Source organism: Muntiacus reevesi, chromosome 1 (assembly GCF_963930625.1).
Source record: "Muntiacus reevesi chromosome 1, mMunRee1.1, whole genome shotgun sequence".
Taxonomy (NCBI): domain Eukaryota; kingdom Metazoa; phylum Chordata; class Mammalia; order Artiodactyla; family Cervidae; genus Muntiacus; species Muntiacus reevesi.
In genome coordinates this window covers 118,215,555-118,234,153 of record NC_089249.1, presented here as the reverse complement: position 1 = coordinate 118,234,153, position 18,599 = coordinate 118,215,555, and positions in this window count along the sequence as shown.

Here is an 18,599-nt window from a genome sequence, read left to right as displayed (position 1 = left end):
CCATTGGTTAAGAATCTGCCTGCTAATGCAGGGGACGTGGATTCAATCCCTGAACCAAAAATTCCACATGCCATGGGCAACTAAGCCCTACGTGCAACAACTACTGAACCCACACACCCTAGAGCCTCTGTTCTGCAACGATTGAGTCCACCACAAAGAACATCACAGTAAACAAATAGAAATAGAGCATATAACTTTCAAACTATTGGAAGAGAACAAATGGCAAGAGAATTGCCTGATGGTCATGAGCCCAGTCTGTTAGCTTAGCAAGTTAAAGTCAACCACAAGAAAAACTGCTCCTGCAGATTTTATTTGTATATAGAGCAATTAGTATCACACAGAGAATATTTTGTTTTATGGTTGGAGACCATGGACCTTAAACTCAGATAAAATATCTGTTTAGCATGTGTATTACTAGAGTTGATATCAGAAAATAATGTGTTACTTTCAGCATGAATGTACCAGTAATATTTTAAAACCTACTCAAATCGTATGACTTCCAAACAGGGAGTTCTCTTCATAGACCAAGGTCCAAACTTGAGTTCTTAGCTTTATTGTACAGAATACACCTGTGGCAATATTTATTATTATAATAAATGGGCACCCCATTTATTAGCCTATATAACAATGCTTTCTATTTGAATAGAATTTTGTACATACAAACAGTACTTACATTTGCATTCAGTTTCCATGAAAAGTCTTAGACGTAGATCTAAATTTATGTTATAAATGAGGAACTAGAGGCTTATACAAATTGACATAGTGTGTAGAAAGTAAATTAGTAACATACATAAACCTCAAACACTGGTCTCCGAGATGCCTATTTGTTGTTATTGTTCAGTAGCCAAGTCATGTCCGACTCTGTGACCCTATGGACTGCAGCTTGCCAGGCTTCCCTTTCCTTCACTGTCTCCTGGAGTTTGTTCAAACTCATGTCCATTGAGTCAGTGATGCCATCCAACCATCTCATCCTCTGTTGACCCCTTCTCCTCTTGCCCTCAGTCTTTTCCAGCACCAGGGTCTTTTCCAATGAGTTGGCTCTTTGCATCAGGTAGCCAAAGTATTGAAGCTTCAACTTCTGCATCAGTCCATACAATGCATAGTTGGGATTGATTTCCTTTAGGATTGACTGGTTTGATATCTTTGCAGTCTAAGGGACTCTCCAGAGTCTTCTCCAGCACCACAGTTTAAAAGCATCAATTCTTCAGTGGTTAGCCTTCTTTATGGCCCAACTCTCACATCCTATATGACTACTGGAAAAACTACAGCTTTCACTGTATGGACCTTTGTCGGCAAAGTGATGTCTCTGCTTTTTAATATGCTGTCTAGCTTTGTCATAGCTTTTCTTCCAAGGAGGAAGCATCTTTTAATTTCATTTCTGCAGTCTCCATTCACAGTGATTTCAGAGCCCAAGAAAATAATATCTCCCACTGTTTCCACTTTTTACCCATCTATTTGCCACAAAGTGATGAGACCGGATGCCTTGATCTTTGTTTTTTAAATGCTGAATTTTAAGCCAGCTTTTTCACTCTCCTCTTTTATCCACATCAAGAGGTTCTTTAGTTCCTCTTCATTTTCTGCCATTAGCGTGGTATCATCTCCATATCTGAGGTTGTTGATATTTCTTATGGAAATCTTGATTCCAGCTTGTGATTCATCCAGCCTGGCATTTCTCATGATGCACTCTGCATAGAAGTTAAATAAGCAGGGTGCAATATACAGCCTTGACGTACTCTTTTCTCAATTTTGAACTAGTCTGTTGTTCATGTCTGGTTCTAACTCTTGCTTTTTGACCTGCTTACATTACAGATTTCTCAGGAGACAAGTAAGCTGGTCTGGTATTCCCATCTCTTTAACAAATTTCCACAGTTTGTTGTGATCCAAACAGTCAAAGGCTGTAGCATAGCCAATGATGTAGATATTTTTCTGGAATTCCTTTGCTTTCTCTATGATCCAGTGGATGTTGGCAATTTGATCTCTGGTTTATCTGCCTTTTCTAAACCCAGGTTGTACCTCTGGAAGTTCTTGGTTCACATTCTGCTGAAGCTTAGCTTGAAGGATTTTAACCATTACCTTGCTAGTATGTGAAATGAGTGCAATTGTCTGGTAGTTTGAACATTCTTTGGTGTTCCCCTTCTTTGGGATTAGAATGAAAACTGACCCTTTCCAGTCCTGTGGCCACTGTTGAGTTTTCCAAATTTGCTGATATATTGAGTGAAGCAGTTTAACAGCATCATCTTTTTGATTGAAGGATTTGAAAAGACTCAGCTGGAAATCCATCACCTCCACTAGCTTTCTTCATAGTAACACTTCCTAAGGCCCACTTGACATCACACTCCAGGATATCTAGTAACCAGGATGGTGAGTAACTGCACCATCATAGTTAAACCAGTCATTAAGATCTTTTTTGTATAGTTCTTCTGTGTGTTCTTGCCACCTCTTAATCTCTTCTGCCTCTGTTAGGTCCTTGCCATTTCTGTCCTTTTCATTGCCCATCTTTGCATGAAATGTTCCCTTGGTACCTCTAATTTTCTTGAAGAGATCTCTAGTCTTTCCCATTCTGTTGTCTTTCTCTATTTCTTTGCATTGTTCACATTGCAATAAGAAAGAAATAGGCCTTCTTATTTCTCCTTGATACTCTCTAGAACACTGCATTCAGTTGGGTAATCTCAAAAATGACAGAATGATCTCAGTTCATTTCCAAGGCTAACGATTCAACATCACAGTAATCAAAGTCTATGCCCCAACTACTATGCCAAAGAAGCTTGTAGGTCTATCCACACCTACAAGACCTCCTAGAACTAACACCAAAACAAGATGTCCTCTTCATCATAGGGGATTGGAATGCAAAAGTAGGAAGTCAAGAGATACCTGGAGTAACAGATAAGTTTGGCCTTGGAGTACAAAATTAAGCTGGGGAAAGGCTAAGAGTTTTGCCAAGAGAACACACTGGTCATAGCAAATACCCTTGATGCCTATAGAATACTTTAAAAATATTTCCAAGTGCCACTTTACTAAATTTCTTTCTCCAAAAGAAGTTTAATCATAATGTATTACAAAATATTTAATTTTCAAAATGATTTTTTTTGCTATACTATAAATTTTCTTCTCAACCCATTGTGTCAATATTTTAGTGTATATGTCTGTGTGTATGTATATATGTATCAAACTACTTAAATGAGTTAATTTCAGGGAAGTAGCAAATATTGATTCCTGATAGACAACTATGATTAGGTGATCTAATACCAAGTCCCTCCCTTGGTTCTCCTCTTCTTTCAAGTTTTTAAAACTATTCTTCACATGTTATCCATAAGTTTAACTATTTGTTAACATCAGTTAAAAAATCTTTCTTGGTTGTTAAGGCAAGAATGTCTAAAATGCAAGCCAATTATGTCTTTTTAGAAACACTTTACTGTTTATTAATAGAGCTTCTTGAGTACTTTAATGAAAAGACACTATTAAAATCACATATTTATTAGTTGGTATTTAAATTTTACATGATACTGATTTTACTGAAATTTTATAAATAAGTGTTCTCAAACATCCACTGATTTAGAAAATATCACAAATCAAGTAAATTGATACTCTTATTATCACTTTGTATATATTATACTTTGAATGGATCTTTTACATTTGCATGATATTTTAATATCATGCTCTGATGACTTGGAAAATACTGATACAGTGAGTTAGGCAAGTCTTATAAATGCTGTCATATTTCATTATATAATATCAAAAACTCACATCAATTAATACCACCCACTACCAACATTATGAGAAAAGTCTTTAAGCTGTTTGCAATAATAGATAAAAGTTTTCCAAATTCTAATTTTTAAAAACTCAAATTTTATCATTGTTAACAAATACTGTTGGTTGTATTCTTCTGCATGACATTTTAAAGTATTTGCCAAATATCTGTACCTGTATAATCCCAGTTTGTCAAGTAAGAAGTAGTGTTTATGAAAACCTTGCATATTTTGTCCAAGTAGTTTTCCTAGAGTAAAAACATCATACTTTGCTATGCAGCAAAAGTGCTATATCATCACACAGAATATAAAAAAGTGTGTTCAAGGTTAGAAATTTAATAAAATTAACTTTTACTGCTTCATCAATTCCACTCTTAAATGAAAGAGGCATTATTTTATACTGTAATTATTCAGTAGTGAATAATTCAATGAATATAAGTATAGTTTGGTGTCTCTACTTATATTTCTGCTAAGCTTCCAGAAGTTATCCTCTGGAAGGATGTATCCTCTACATCCTTTAAATTATCAAATGTTAACAAGTTTATAAATTACAAATACTATAAATTCTTAGTATCATCATCAAATAGTTTTGACCTTTTAGATCCTCTGAAAGGGTCTTGGAGACCTTTAGGGGTCTGCAAACCACACTTGAAGACTATGGGCTTAGATCAGCCTGGACTTACCCCTGAGCTTGAGATAGATGTGACCTTTATTCTAGTCATGTGAAAATTGAAAACATCTGAACAAAACTGAAATTCTGTTAACTATGACATCTAAGAATGGTTGGGCTGTAGCATAAGTGGGTGTGTGAGGTTGTGATGGCTCATAAATCTCTGAACCCGTGTACTGTACCCACGGGTGATGAAAGGTTGTTGCTGAACTATGAAAAGACACCAGGATTCTTGGCCTGCGGAGGAGAAGAATTCAATCCGGGGCCAGAGATGAGGCTTGATCGCCCAGAGCTTTTGTGTAATGAAGTTTTATTAAAGTATAAAGGAGATAGAGAAATCTTCTGACATAGGCAACAGAAGGGGGCAGGAAGAGTACCCCCCTGCTAGTCTTCAGCTGGATGATATATAGTCACTAGCAGTCTGTTAACGAAAGAAAGGAATGTCTTAAAACTCATAATGGCATCAGGCCCCTCATCCATAAGATGTATTTTGGGATAATCTTGGCATCAGACGAGTGGGCCATAAAACAATTGACTTGAATCTTGTAGAAGGACAGATTACTATACAAATAGTTTCATTTACATATATTAGGGGAATGTCTGAGTATAACATAATGGTTTGTCAAGTAGGTTCTGAGCCATTAGAGTCTGGGGTAAATGCAGAGTACATTAACATAGCTTAAGACAAACATTTCCATAAGAAGATTGCATTGGTTAACTCAAGGTTTGAGAATAGTTAACTTCAGGTGGAACCAGGTGTCATTATGGCAACACAGTATTTCAAGAGAAACCTCCTTTTAAATTTGTATAGTTTGTTTCCTCCTGCTGCTTTAGAGAGATAAAAAATGTCTGGCACTTGCAGACTATTTCCTCCATTTGGAGACCCCTGGCCTTCCTGCCTATTACCCTCTCAGTGACTTCTGTTAACATTTCCTTCTTTATATCTCACATTACAAAGAATGGCATTTGCTTTTAACTCATTTTATGTAACTCTTTGAAAGGTAGTATATATAAAAAATAATTTTCTATTACTGCAACACTTCTGTGAGGCATCCAGAAAAATATCTTTCAGGAGAAGAGACAATAGGAAAAGAATAAAGAAATAACTTTTAATAAAGATCATTAAAAGAAACTTTATTAGAGATTAAGTTTTTGTAATTTGATGACAATATGATTTCTTTTACCTCTTTTAACCATTACAATTTCAATTTAAGAATTGTTTATTGGAAAGGTTTTCTGTCCTCAAAATAATAAAAAAAATGAATAATTAAATTCTGAAAGACTTGTGCTTAACTTGAAATATTCATGACAAAACAATCTTGTAAATTCCATTATTCAATCTAAAACTCAAACAAGATAAAAATTCTATTTATTTATAACAAATGGTCATAACAATCCACATTCACATGGATCTTGTACTATGAAGTACTAGTTTGTAATATAAACAAAAAGAAACTGCTTTCAAATTTTCTAGGCAACACTCTCTGATTCACCCTTTTGAAAAGTAGTATATGTTACATTTACTTTAAAAACATACATTCTGAAACTGGATACATGCCTGTTCAGTCACTCAAGCCATCGCCAGCTCTTTGCAAACCCACCAAATGTAGCCCACCGGACTCCTCCGTCCATAGGATTTTCCAGGCAAGAATACTGAAGTAGGTTGTCATTTCCTCCCCCATAGGATCTTACCAACCTAGGGATCGAACCTGTGTCTCTTGCTCCTCCGGTACTAGCAAGCAGATTCTTTACCACTGATCTGTTGCAGGAAGGGGGACCCCTTCCAGGGCCCGAAACTGGGCTCTTGTCTAACACTCGGAAATGAATTGTCCAAGGAATCACATGTGCTGACAAAGCAAGAGATTTTATTGGGAAAGGGCACCCAGATGGAGAGCAGTAGGGAAGGGAACCCAGGAGAACCGCTCTGCCTTGTTTTATGGTGATGGGATTAGTTTCCGGGTGGTCTTTGGCCAATCATTCTAATTCAGAGTCTTTCCTGGTGGTGCACGCATCACTCAGCCAAGATGGATGCTAGCGAGGGATTCTGGGAAGTGGACAGACACGCGGTGTCTCCTTTCAACCTTTCCTGAACTCTTCCGGTTGGTGGTGGCTTATTAGTTCCATAGTCCTTACCAGGATCTCCTGTCATAAAACAACTCATGCGAATGGTTACTAAAGGGCCTGACCAGGATGGGCAGTTTCCATCCGTGTACTTCCCATAGCAGATCCACTTGCGACTCCCATAACTGGTTGACCTGAATTCAGATCCCAAATCTTCAAGTTCTTTAAAGGTAGTGCCTATGTTTTACTCATTTCTGTACTCTTAAAGAACAGAACACTGAGTAGCCGTTATGGAAAACAGGATGAACATTCATCAAAAATTAAAATAACAGAACTAACACATGATCAAGCAATTCCACTCCTGGGTGTTTATCCAAAGAAAAGAAAAACATGAAATAGAAAAGATATATGGAGGGAGGAGACAAGATGGCGGAGGAATAGGACAGGGAGACCACTTTCTCCCCCCACAAATTCATTGAAAGATCATCTGAATGCTAAGCAAACTCCACAAAACAACTTCTGATCACTAGCAGAGGATATCAGGCACCCAGAAAAGCAGCCCATTGTCTCCGAAAGGAGGTAGGACAAAATATAAAAGATAAAAAGAGAGACAAAAGAGTTAGGGATGGAGATCTGTCCCGGGAAGGGAGTCTTAATAGAGGAAGTTTCCAAACACCAGGAAACCCTCTCACCAACGGGTCTGGGGGAAGTTTTCAAATCTCGGAGGGCAACCTAACTGGGAGGAAAAATAAATAAAACCCACAGATTACATGCCTAAAAGCAACTACCAGCAGAAAAGTACCCCAGACGCTCGCATCGGCCAGCAGCAAGTGGGGGCTGAACGGAGAGGAGCAGGTAGTATTGCTTACGGTAAGGACCAGGCCTGAAATCCCTGAGGGCAATCTGAGGGAGCTAACGTGAGATAGCGACTTAAACTGTGGGATAGCAAGAGAGAGAATTAACCTGGGGAAAGCCCTAAACTAAGGCACTACCCGCCCACCCGTTCCCAGAACAAAGGACTGAGTGAATACCAGAGAAGAACTAGCCACCTGTGGACCAGCCCATCCCCCACCAGAGGCAGGAGGCAGGGGGGGAGGGGAAAGGGGCAAACTCGGCCCCAGAGACAGCATCCCCTACCAAACTGCAAACAGGCTTCCAGTTTCTAACCAAAGACTTCCTGAGATTCTGGATGGTTGACATCCACCAGGAGGGTCGCATCCAGAGATCAGCTCCCCAGAACAGACACAAGGCGCACCAGACCAGCCGGAAACTGAGGCTGGGACGGCGGAGGGGATAAGGCGCCCTGCACCTGGGGTGAGTGCGCTCGTCAAGCTCCTGGCTGCCTGAGCTGCTCGACCAGGGAAGCACAAAACGCAGGCCCAACCGAGTCTGTGCCTTTGTGGAGTACCCGAAAACCTGAACCTGAGTGACTTGGGCCTGGGAAGTGCATGCAACTCAGGGCCCGCTCGCTGTAGAGCAGCCTGGAGTCTGAGCAGTGTAGATGGGAAAGCACACACGCTGTGAGAGGGGGAAAACCCAGTGTGGCCGGAACACTGCGAGTGCTCCCCACACAGGCCAGTGACATTTGTCTGCAGTGCCCCTCCCTCCCCGCAGCACGACAGAACAAGCAAGCCTAAACAAGACACCACCTCCACCTACTTGTGTCAGGGGGGAAATTAGACACTGTAGAGACCTGCAAACAGTAGCCAAATAAACAAAGGGAGAGCTGCTTTAGAAGCGACAGGTGCAACAGATTAAAATCCCTGTAGTTAACACCGACTACACTGGAAGGGGCCTATAGATATTGAGAAGTGTAAGCTGGAACAAGGAGCTATCTGAAACTGAACCAAACCCACACTGCCCACAATAGCTCCAGAGAAATTCCTAGATATATTTTTACACTTATTATTTTTTAATTAAAAATTTTTTTCTCTTTTCTTTTCTTAAAGTCTTCTATTACTCCTCTATTGCTCCTTCATTTTTATAACCCACTATAACCTTGCAAAAAAAAAAAAAGACCCTATTTTTAAAGTGAACTTCACATATATTTCTTAAATTTTTTGTGTTTTTGGTTTTTTAAATATTGTATTTTTAAGAGTCTAACCTCTACTCTAGATTTTTAATCTTTGTTTTTCAGCATTAGATATCAATTTTGGACATTTGAGAATCAAACCTTCAGTACCCATTTTTACTCAAGACTGTGATTACTGGTTTGCTTACTCACTCCTCCTATTGACTCTCCTTTTTCTCCCCCAGATCACCTCTATTTCCTCCCTCCCCCTTCTCGTCTCAATCCAATCTCTTTGGGTGTTCTGGGCTGCGGAGAACACTTAGGGAACAGAGTACTGCCTAGATCTGTCTCTCTTCTCTTGAATCCCCCCTTTTCTCCTTCTGCTCATCTCTATCTCCTTCCTCCCTCTCCTCTTCTTCATGTAACTCTGTGAGCCTCTCTGGGTGCCCCTCACTGTGGAGGATATTTTCACCATTAACCTAGAAGTTTTATTATCAGTGCTGTATAGTTGGAGAAGTCTTGAGACTACTGGATGAATAAAACTGAAATCCAGAGGCAGGAGATTTAAGCCCCAAACCTGAGAACACCAGAAAACTCCTGAATACAGGGAACATTAATTAATAAGAGATCACCCAAAAGCCTCTATACCTACACTGAAATCAACCACCACCCAAGAGCCAATAAGTTCCAGAGCAAGACATACCACGCAAATTCTCCAGCAACGCAGGAACACAGCCCTGAGCATCAATATACAGACTGCCCAAAGTCACACCAAACCCATAGACCCATCTCAAAACTCACTACTGGACACTCCATTACACTCCAGAGAGAAGAAATCCAGCTCCACCCACCAGAACAGCGACACAAGTTTCCTTAACCAGGAAACATTGACAAGTCAATCATCCAACCCCACCCACTGGGAAAAACCTCCACAAAAAAAGGAACCACAGACTACCAGAATACAGAAAGGCCACCCCAAACACAGCAATCTCAATAAGATGAAAAGGCAGAGAAATACCCAGCAGGTAAAGGAACATGAAACATGCCCACCAAGCCAAACAAAAGAGGAGGAGATAGGGAATCTACCTCAAAAAGAATTTAGAATAATGATAATAAAAATGATCTAAAATCTTGAAAACAAAATAGAGTTACAGATAAATAGCCTGGAGACAAGGATTAAGAAGATGCAAGAAATGTTTAACAAGGACCTAGAGGAAATAAAGAAGAGTCAATTAAAAATGAATAATGCAATAAATGAGATCAGAAACACTCCGGCGGGTACCAACAGTAGGATAACGGAGGCAGAAGATAGGATAAGTGAGGTAGAAGATAAAATGGTGGAAATAAATGAAGCAGAGAGGAAGAAAGAAAAAAGAATCAAAAGATATGAGGACAACCTCAGGGACCTCTGGGACAATGTGAAACGCCCCAACATTCGAATCATAAGAGTCCCAGAAGAAGAAGACAAAAAGAAAGGCCATGAGAAAATACTCGAGGAGATAATAGCTGAAAACTTCCCGAAAACGGGGAAGGAAATAGTCACACAAGTCCAAGAAACCCAGAGAGTCCCAAACAGGATAAACCCAAGGCGAAACACCCCAAGACACATATTAATCAAACTAACAAAGATAAAAACACAAAAAACAAATATTAAAAGCAGCAAGGGAGAAACAACATATAACACACAAGGGGATTCCCATAAGGATAACAGTTGATCTTTCAATAGAAACTCTTCAATCCAGAAGGGAATGGCAGGACATACTTAAAGTAATGAAAGAGAAAAACCTACAATCTAGATTACTGTACCCAGCAAGGATCTCATTCAGATATGAAGAATTCAAAAGCTTTACAGACAAGCAAAAGCTGAAAGAATTCAGCACCACCAAACCAGCTCTTCAACAAATGCTAAAGGGTCTTCTCTAGAGAGGAAACACAGAAAGGTTGTATAAACGCGAACCCAAAACAACAAAGCAAATGGCAACGTGACCATTCTTATCAATAATTACCTTAAATGTAAATGGGTTGAATGCCCCAACCAAAAGACAAAGACTGGCTGAATGGATACAAAAACAAGACCCCTATATATGCTGTCTACAAGAGACCCACCTCAAAACAAGGGACACATACATACTGAAAGTGAAGGGCTGGAAAAAGATATTTCACGCAAACGGAGACCAAAAGAAAGCAGGAGTCGCAATACTCATATCAGATAAAATAAACTTTAAAACAAAGGCTGTGAAAAGAGACAAAGAAGGACACTACATCATGATCAAAGGATCAATCCAAGAAGAAGATATAACAATTATAAATATATATGCACCCAACATAGGAGCACTGCAATATGTAAGGCAAATGCTAACAAGAATGAAAGGGGAAATTAACAAGAGCACAATAATAGTGGGAGACTTTGATACCTCACTCACACCTATGGATAGATCAACCAAACAGAATATTAACAAGGAAACACAAACTTTAAATGGCACAATGGTCCAGCCAGACCTAATTGACATCTATAGGACAACTCACCCCAAAACAATCAATTTCACCTTTTTCTCAAGTGCACACGGAACCTTCTCCAGAATAGATCACATCCTGGGCCATAAATCTAGCCCTGGCAAATTCAAAAAAATTGAAATCATTCCAGTCATCTTTTCTGACCAGAATGCAGTAACATTAGATCTCAATTACAGGAAAGGAAAAAAAAAAAAAAAAAAAAAAAAACTATTAAAAATTCCAATGTATGGAGGCTAAATAACATGCTTCTGAATAATCAACAAATCATAGAAGAAATCAAAAAAGAAATCAAGATATGCATAGAAACGAATGAAAATGAAAAAACAACCCAAACCTATGGGACACTGTAAAGGCAGTGCTAAGGGGAAGGTTCATAGCAATACAAGCTTACCTCAAGAAACAAGAAAAAAGTCAAATAAATAACCTAACTCTACACCTAGAGCAATTAGAGAAGGAAGAAATGAAGAACCCCAGGGTTACTAAAAGGAAAGAAATTTTAAAAATTAGGGCAGAAATAACTGCAAAAGAAACAAAAGAGACCATAGCAAAAATCAACAAAGCTAAAAGCTAGTTTTTTGAAAAGGTAAATAAAATTGACACAATGTTAGCCAGACTCATCAAGAAACAAAGGAAGAAGAATCAAATCAACAAAGTTAGAAATGAAAAAGGAGAGATCACAACAGACAACACTGAAATACAAAGGATCATAAGAGACTACTACCAACAGCTCTATGCCAATAAAATGGACAACTTGGAAGAAATGGACAAATTCTTAGAAAAGTATAACTTTCCAAAACTGAACCAGGAAGAAATAGAAGATCTTAACAGACCCATCACAACCACGGAAATCAAAACTGCAATCAGAAATCCTCTAGCAAACAAAAGCCCAGGACCAGATGGCTTCACAGCTGAATTCTACCAAAAATTTAGAGAAAAGCTAACACCTATCTTACTCAAACTCTTCCAGAAAATTGCAGAAGGCAAACTTCCAAATTCATTCTATGAGGCCACCATCACCCTAATACCAAAACCTGACAAAGATGCCACAAAAAAAGAAATCTAAAGGCCAATATCACTGATGAACATAGATGCAAAAATTCTTAACAAAATTCTAGCAAATAGAATCCAACAACATATTAAAAAAAATCATACATCATGACCAAGTGGGCTTTATCCCAGGAATGCAAGGATTCTTTAATATCTGCAAATCAATCAATGTAATACACCACATTAACAAATTGAAAGATAAAAACCATATGATTATCTCAATAGATGCAGAAAAAGCCTTTGACAAAATTCAACATCCATTTATGATAAAAACTCTCCAGAGAGCAGGAATAGAAGGAACATACCTCAACATATTAAAAGCTATATATGACAAATCCACAGCAAACATTATCCTCAATGGTGAAAAACTGAAAGCATTTCCCTTAAAGTCAGGAACAAGACAAGGGTGCCCACTCTCACCACCACTATTCAACATAGTTTTGGAAGTGTTGGCCATGGCAATCAGAGCAGAAAAAGAAATAAAAGGAATCCAGCTAGGAAAAGAAGAAGTAAAACTCTCACTGTTTGCAGATGACATGATCCTTTACATAGAAAACCCTAAAGACTCTACCAGAAAATTATTAGAGCTAATCAATGAATATAGAAAAGTTGCAGGATATAAAATTAACACCCAGAAATCCCTTGCATTCCTACAGACTAACAATGAGAAAACAGAAAGAGAAATTAAGGAAACAATACCATTCACCATTGCAACAAAAAGAATAAAATACTTAGGAGTATATCTACCTAAAAACACAAAAGACCTATATATAGAAAAATATAAAACACTGATGAAAGAAATCAAAGAGGGCACAAATAGATGGAGAAACATACCATGTTCATGGATTTGAAGAATCAATATTGTGAAAATGAGTATACTAACCAAAGCAATCTATAGGTTCAATGCAATCCCTATCAAGCTACCAATGGTATTTTTCACAGAATTAGAACAAATAATTTCACAATTTGAATGGAAATACAAAAAACCTCGAATAGTCAAAGCAATCTTGAGAAAGAAGAATGGAACTGGAGGCATCAACCTGCCTGACTTCAGACTATACTACAAAGCCACAGTCATCAAGACAATATGGTACTGGCACAAAGACAGAAATATAGATCAAGGGAACAGAATAGAAAGCCCAGAGATAAATTCACGTACCTATGGACATCTTATCTTCAACAAAGGAGGCAAGGATATACAATGGAAAAAAGACAACCTCTTTAACAAGTGTTGCTGGGAAAACTGGTCAACCACTTGTAAAAGAATGAAACTAGAACACGTTCTAACACGATACACAAAAATAAACTCAAAATGGATTAAAGATCTGAATGTTAAGACCAGAAACTATTAAACTCCTAGAGGAGAACATAGGCAAAACACTATCCGACATAAACCACAGCAGGATCCCCTATGACCCACCTCCCAGAATATTGGAAATAAAAGCAAAAATAAACAAATGGGACCTCATGAAACTTAAAAGCTTTTGCACAACAAAGGAAACTATAAGCAAGGTGAAAAGACAGCCTTCAGAATGAGAGAAAATATTAGCAAATGGAACAACAGACAAAGAATTAATCTCAAAAATATACAAGCAACACCTGCAGCTCAATTCCAGAAAAATAAATGACCCAATCAAAAAATGGGCCAAAGAACTAAACAGACATTTCTCCAAAGAAGACATACAGATGGCTAACAAACATGTGAAAAGATGCTCAACATCACTCATTATCAGAGAAATGAAAATCAAAACCATAATGAGGTACCATTACACGCTAGTCAGAATGGCTGCTATCCAAAAGTCTACAAGCAATAAATGCTGAAGAGGGTGTGGAGAAAAGGGAACCCTCTTACACTGTTGGTGGGAATGCAAACTAGTACAGCCACTGTGGAGAACAGTGTGGAGATTCCTTTAAAAACTGGAAATAGAACTGCCATATGACCCAGAAATCCCACTCCTGGGCATACACACTGAGGAAACCAGATCTGAAAGAGATATGTGTACCCCAATGTTCACCACAGCACTGTTTATAGTAGCCAGGACATGGAAGCAACTTAGATGCCCATCAGCAGACAAATGGATAAGAAAGCTGTGGTCATATACACAATGGAATATTACTCAGCCATTAAAAAGAATACATTTGAATCAGTTCTAATGAGATGGATGAAACTGGAGCCCATTATACATAGTGAAGTAAGCCAGAAAGATAAAGACACATACAGTATACTAACACATATATATGGAATTTAAAAAGATGGTAACGATAACCCTATATGCAAAACAGAAAAAGAGACACAGATGTATAGAACAGACTTTTGGACTCTGTGGGAGAAGGTGAGGGTGGGATGTTCTAAGAGAATAGCACTGAAACAAGTATACTCTTAAGTGTGAAACAGATCGCCAACCCAGACTGGTTGCATGAGACAAGTGCTCAGGGTTGGTGCACTGGGAAGACCCAGAGGGATGGGATTGGGAGGGAGGTGGGAGGAGGGGTCAGGATGGGGAATATATGTAAATCCATGGCTGATTCAGGTCAATGTATGGCAAAAAACCACTACAATATTTTAAAGTAGTTAGCCTCCAACTAATAAAAATAAATGAAAAGAAAAAAAAAAAGAAAAGATATATGTATCCCTATGTTCACCCCTATGTTCAGCATTATTTACAAAAGCCAAGATATGGAAGCAACCTAAGTGCCCATTAATAAATGAATGGATAAAGAAGTTGTGGTATAAATATGTAATGGACTATTACTCAGTCATAAAAGGGAATGAAATTGTGCCATTTGTGACAACATGGATAGACCTAGAGGGTATTATGCTAAGTGAAATAAGTCAGAGAAAGACAAATGCTGCATGATTTCATTTACATATGAAATAGAAAGAATACAACAAACTAGTGAATATAACAAAGAAGAAACAGATTCACAGATACAGAGAACTAATAATTACCAGCAGGAACAGGGAAGAAGGGTCAGACAAGATAGGGGTGTGGGATTAAGAGACTATTGGGGAAATTATCACAAGTAGCCTTGTTCAGGCTTCAAAGGCAAAAATAGGCCTTTGGCTGAACAGAGATCCTGAAAGGAGTTACATACTAAGCTGCTAACCAGCAGACATGGTGAAAGTAGGTCTTGGGAACCAACAGATAAGAAAAGCAGTAAGTCATGAAGCTTCTTCAGCCTTGGGAATCTGGCCAGTTCCCAGGAATGAGTGAACATGCTGAGACTTTCAACTAGAGATGGCAGCATTTAACATAACAGCCAAAGTTGCATATTTGCACTTAAGCTGATGATTATCAGCTTGTGGCTTGAAGATAAAATGTGTCAATATTTAGAAGATTTGTGTAACTCAATACTAATGCTCCAGGGAATGGAAAAATCACCTTTTACTAAAAGATTAATATTCAGTTGGTTCTGGATGAGTGTTGTTCAATGAATTGTAGATTTGGTATAGTCATTCTCATCAGCGGAGTTTCAGGTTCCCCTATAGGTCTGTTATTCAAGATGTTGAAGACAGTATTCAAGTTAGTTCTCTAGTTTTTATAAGAACCCTCATAAAGTTTAATTAATTGTTTTTGAGCCACTCCTGAGGTCACAGGGCTTGATTTGTGCTCTATAACTGAACAAACACTTACAAAAAGAATAATTTGTGCTATATAGACTGGTATTGGCATAAAGATACCTCCTGAACACTTTGGACTAATTAAAGAATGATCTAGTTTAACCCTTAAAGGTATTTGTGTTTAAGGGGGAGTAAGTGACCCTGATTATCAGGGAGATATTAAAATAGTTTTATGGCATGAAAGTAATGATTTGTTTATTAATAAACATGTAGAGTCAATTTTTATTCTCCCCTACTTTATTGAAAAATTAAAAAAAAAAAAAAGGAGAACCTCTCACTTTGTTAACTGTTCAAGGAGGTGGAGGAGTTGGATCCACAAATGAATGTAACTCAAATTTAGCTACAATCTGGGTGAAGTAACCTAACGGTCCTCCCATACCTGCTGGTGTAATTGCACAGGGGAAGGATAGCACCATGTAAGAAATGATCCCTGGACAAGAAAGATGTAAACATATTCCATTAAATCATTGTTATTCTTGAGTATAGATTGTTTTTGAAAGTCTAACTGTAATGTGGATCACAAACAAAGCCTCAAACCCAGTATCTATGCTATGATCAGAGGGACACAAAAATGGAAACTTTAGATGGAGAAATTCAACCTGTTATATCAGGATAACTTCACCTGCTCTGCAAACGAAGACTGTCCCATTCTACCTGACTTTTTTTGGACAAAACCTGTTTGGTCAGGGGTGGACACTAATTACCTGTAGGCTCAAGCTTCTGTATGCTCTACGACTTCTTCTTCTCTTACAATTTTATTAAGCCCTCAAGGCTCTGAACTGAGCACTTCCAGATATACAGTCAGTTCAGTTCAGTTGCTCAACCATGTCCAACTCTGCAATCGCATGGACTGCAGCACGCCAGGCCTCCCTGTCCATCATCAACTCCCAGAGTTTACTCAAACTCACGTCCATTAAGTTAGTGATGTCATCAAACCATCTCATCCTCTGTCGTCCCCTTCTCCTCATGCCTTCAATCTTTCCCAGCATCAGGGACTTTTCCAATGAGTCAGTTCTTCACATCAGGTGGCCAAAATATTGGAGCTTTGTGGATTTAGAAAAGGCAAAACTGCCAACCAATTGCCAAATTGCCAATTTAGAGGCAAAATTGCCAACAGCCGTTGGGTCACAGAGAAAGTAAGGGAATTCCAGGAAAACATCTACTTCTGCTTCATTGACTACACTCAAGCCTTTGACTCTGTGAATCACAACAAATTGTAGAAATTCTTAAAGAGATGGGAATACCAGACCAACTTACCTGCCTCCTGAGAAACCTGTATGCAGGTCAAGAAGCCACAGTTAGAACCAGACATGTAGCAAAGGACTGGTTCAAAAGAGGGAAAGGAGTTCGTCAAGGCTGTATGTCATCAACCTGCTTATTTAATTTACATGCAGAGTTCATCATGCGAAAAGGCAGGCTGGATGAAGCAAAATTTTGGGGAGAAATATCAACAACCTCAGATATGCAGATGATACCACCCTAATGGAATAAATTGAAGAGGAACTAAATAGCCTCTTGATAAAGGTGAAATAGGAGAATGAAAAAACTCGCTTAAAACTCAATATTCAAAAAACTAAGATCATGGCATACAGTACCATAACTTCATGGGAAATAGATGGGGAAAAAGTGAAAACAGTGGCAGATTTTTATTTTCTTGGGCTCCAAAATCATTGTGGACAATGTCAGAAGCCACGAAATTAAAAGGCGCTTTCCACTTGGAAGGAAAACTATGACAAACCTGTGTGTGTGTTAAGTCACTCAGTCATGTCTGATTCTGCAACCATATGGACTGTAGCCCACCAGGCTCCTCTGTCCATGGGACTCTCCAGCAAGAATACTGGAGTGGGTCACCATGCCCTCCTTCAGGAGATCTTCCTGAACCAGGGATCAAACCTGCATCTTTTACGTCTCCTGAATTGGCAGGAGGTTCTTTACCACTAGTGCCACCTAGAAAGCCCATAGTATGCTGTAGTATATCAGAAATTCCTTCCAACAATACTGTTGAACAATGAGTACAAAGTATTATGTGCTGTGCTTAGTTGCTCAGTTGTGTCCAACTCTTTGCAACCCCATAGACTGTAGCCTGCCTGGCTCCTCTGTCCATGGGGATTCTCCAGGCAAGAATACTGGAGTGGGTTGCCATGCTCTCCTCCAGCGAATCTTCCCAATAAAGTATTGTAAATTCCTGTAAAAACACTACTACTCTACATCTATACAATGGAAATATTACACAAAAGGTACCTTTAACACAAGTTTTCTTGTTGATATGGTTTAATAACTCACAGAGTAATGGAAGAGGCACCACGATGGATCTTGTTACTGTCTTAGATTCTCATCCAATATTTTATTTCATTCATTTGTTAAGATTCCTCAATCATGTACCCAAGTAGGTCAACATTACCAGAAATTAATACTACATTTTAATATAACCTTTCCCATCCCATCTAAATGCAAATAAAATAAGCAAGGTATGATATTCTATTAGGGACTACTGGCAGTGTGATAGGCTTAGTGAATTCTATGAATGTAGAGACTTTAGCATCTAGATTATAACATACTGATAAAGATATAGCCCAAGCTTTAACTGTTAATGCTAAATGGATACCTACTACTTTCAAACCATATTAGCTTAGTTAAGATTATGATAAAAGTTTCTTACAATTGTTCAATGCTTCATTAATAGATTAGATCAAACTGTATATATAATTTAAAAGTTTAATTGGACTATGTGTTCTAAGCAAACACTGTATTACCTTGTTCAAAAGGATAAAGCCCAAGAAATATTAATGTCTACCAATGTATATGCTTAGAGATAAATATTTAAAGAACGAATACCTAAAGATCATTATATATTAATCCCTGAAGGAAAAGCTAGATGTGAGAATGCTTGGTGCATTAGGACTATATTGCATTATAATGTACCATTGC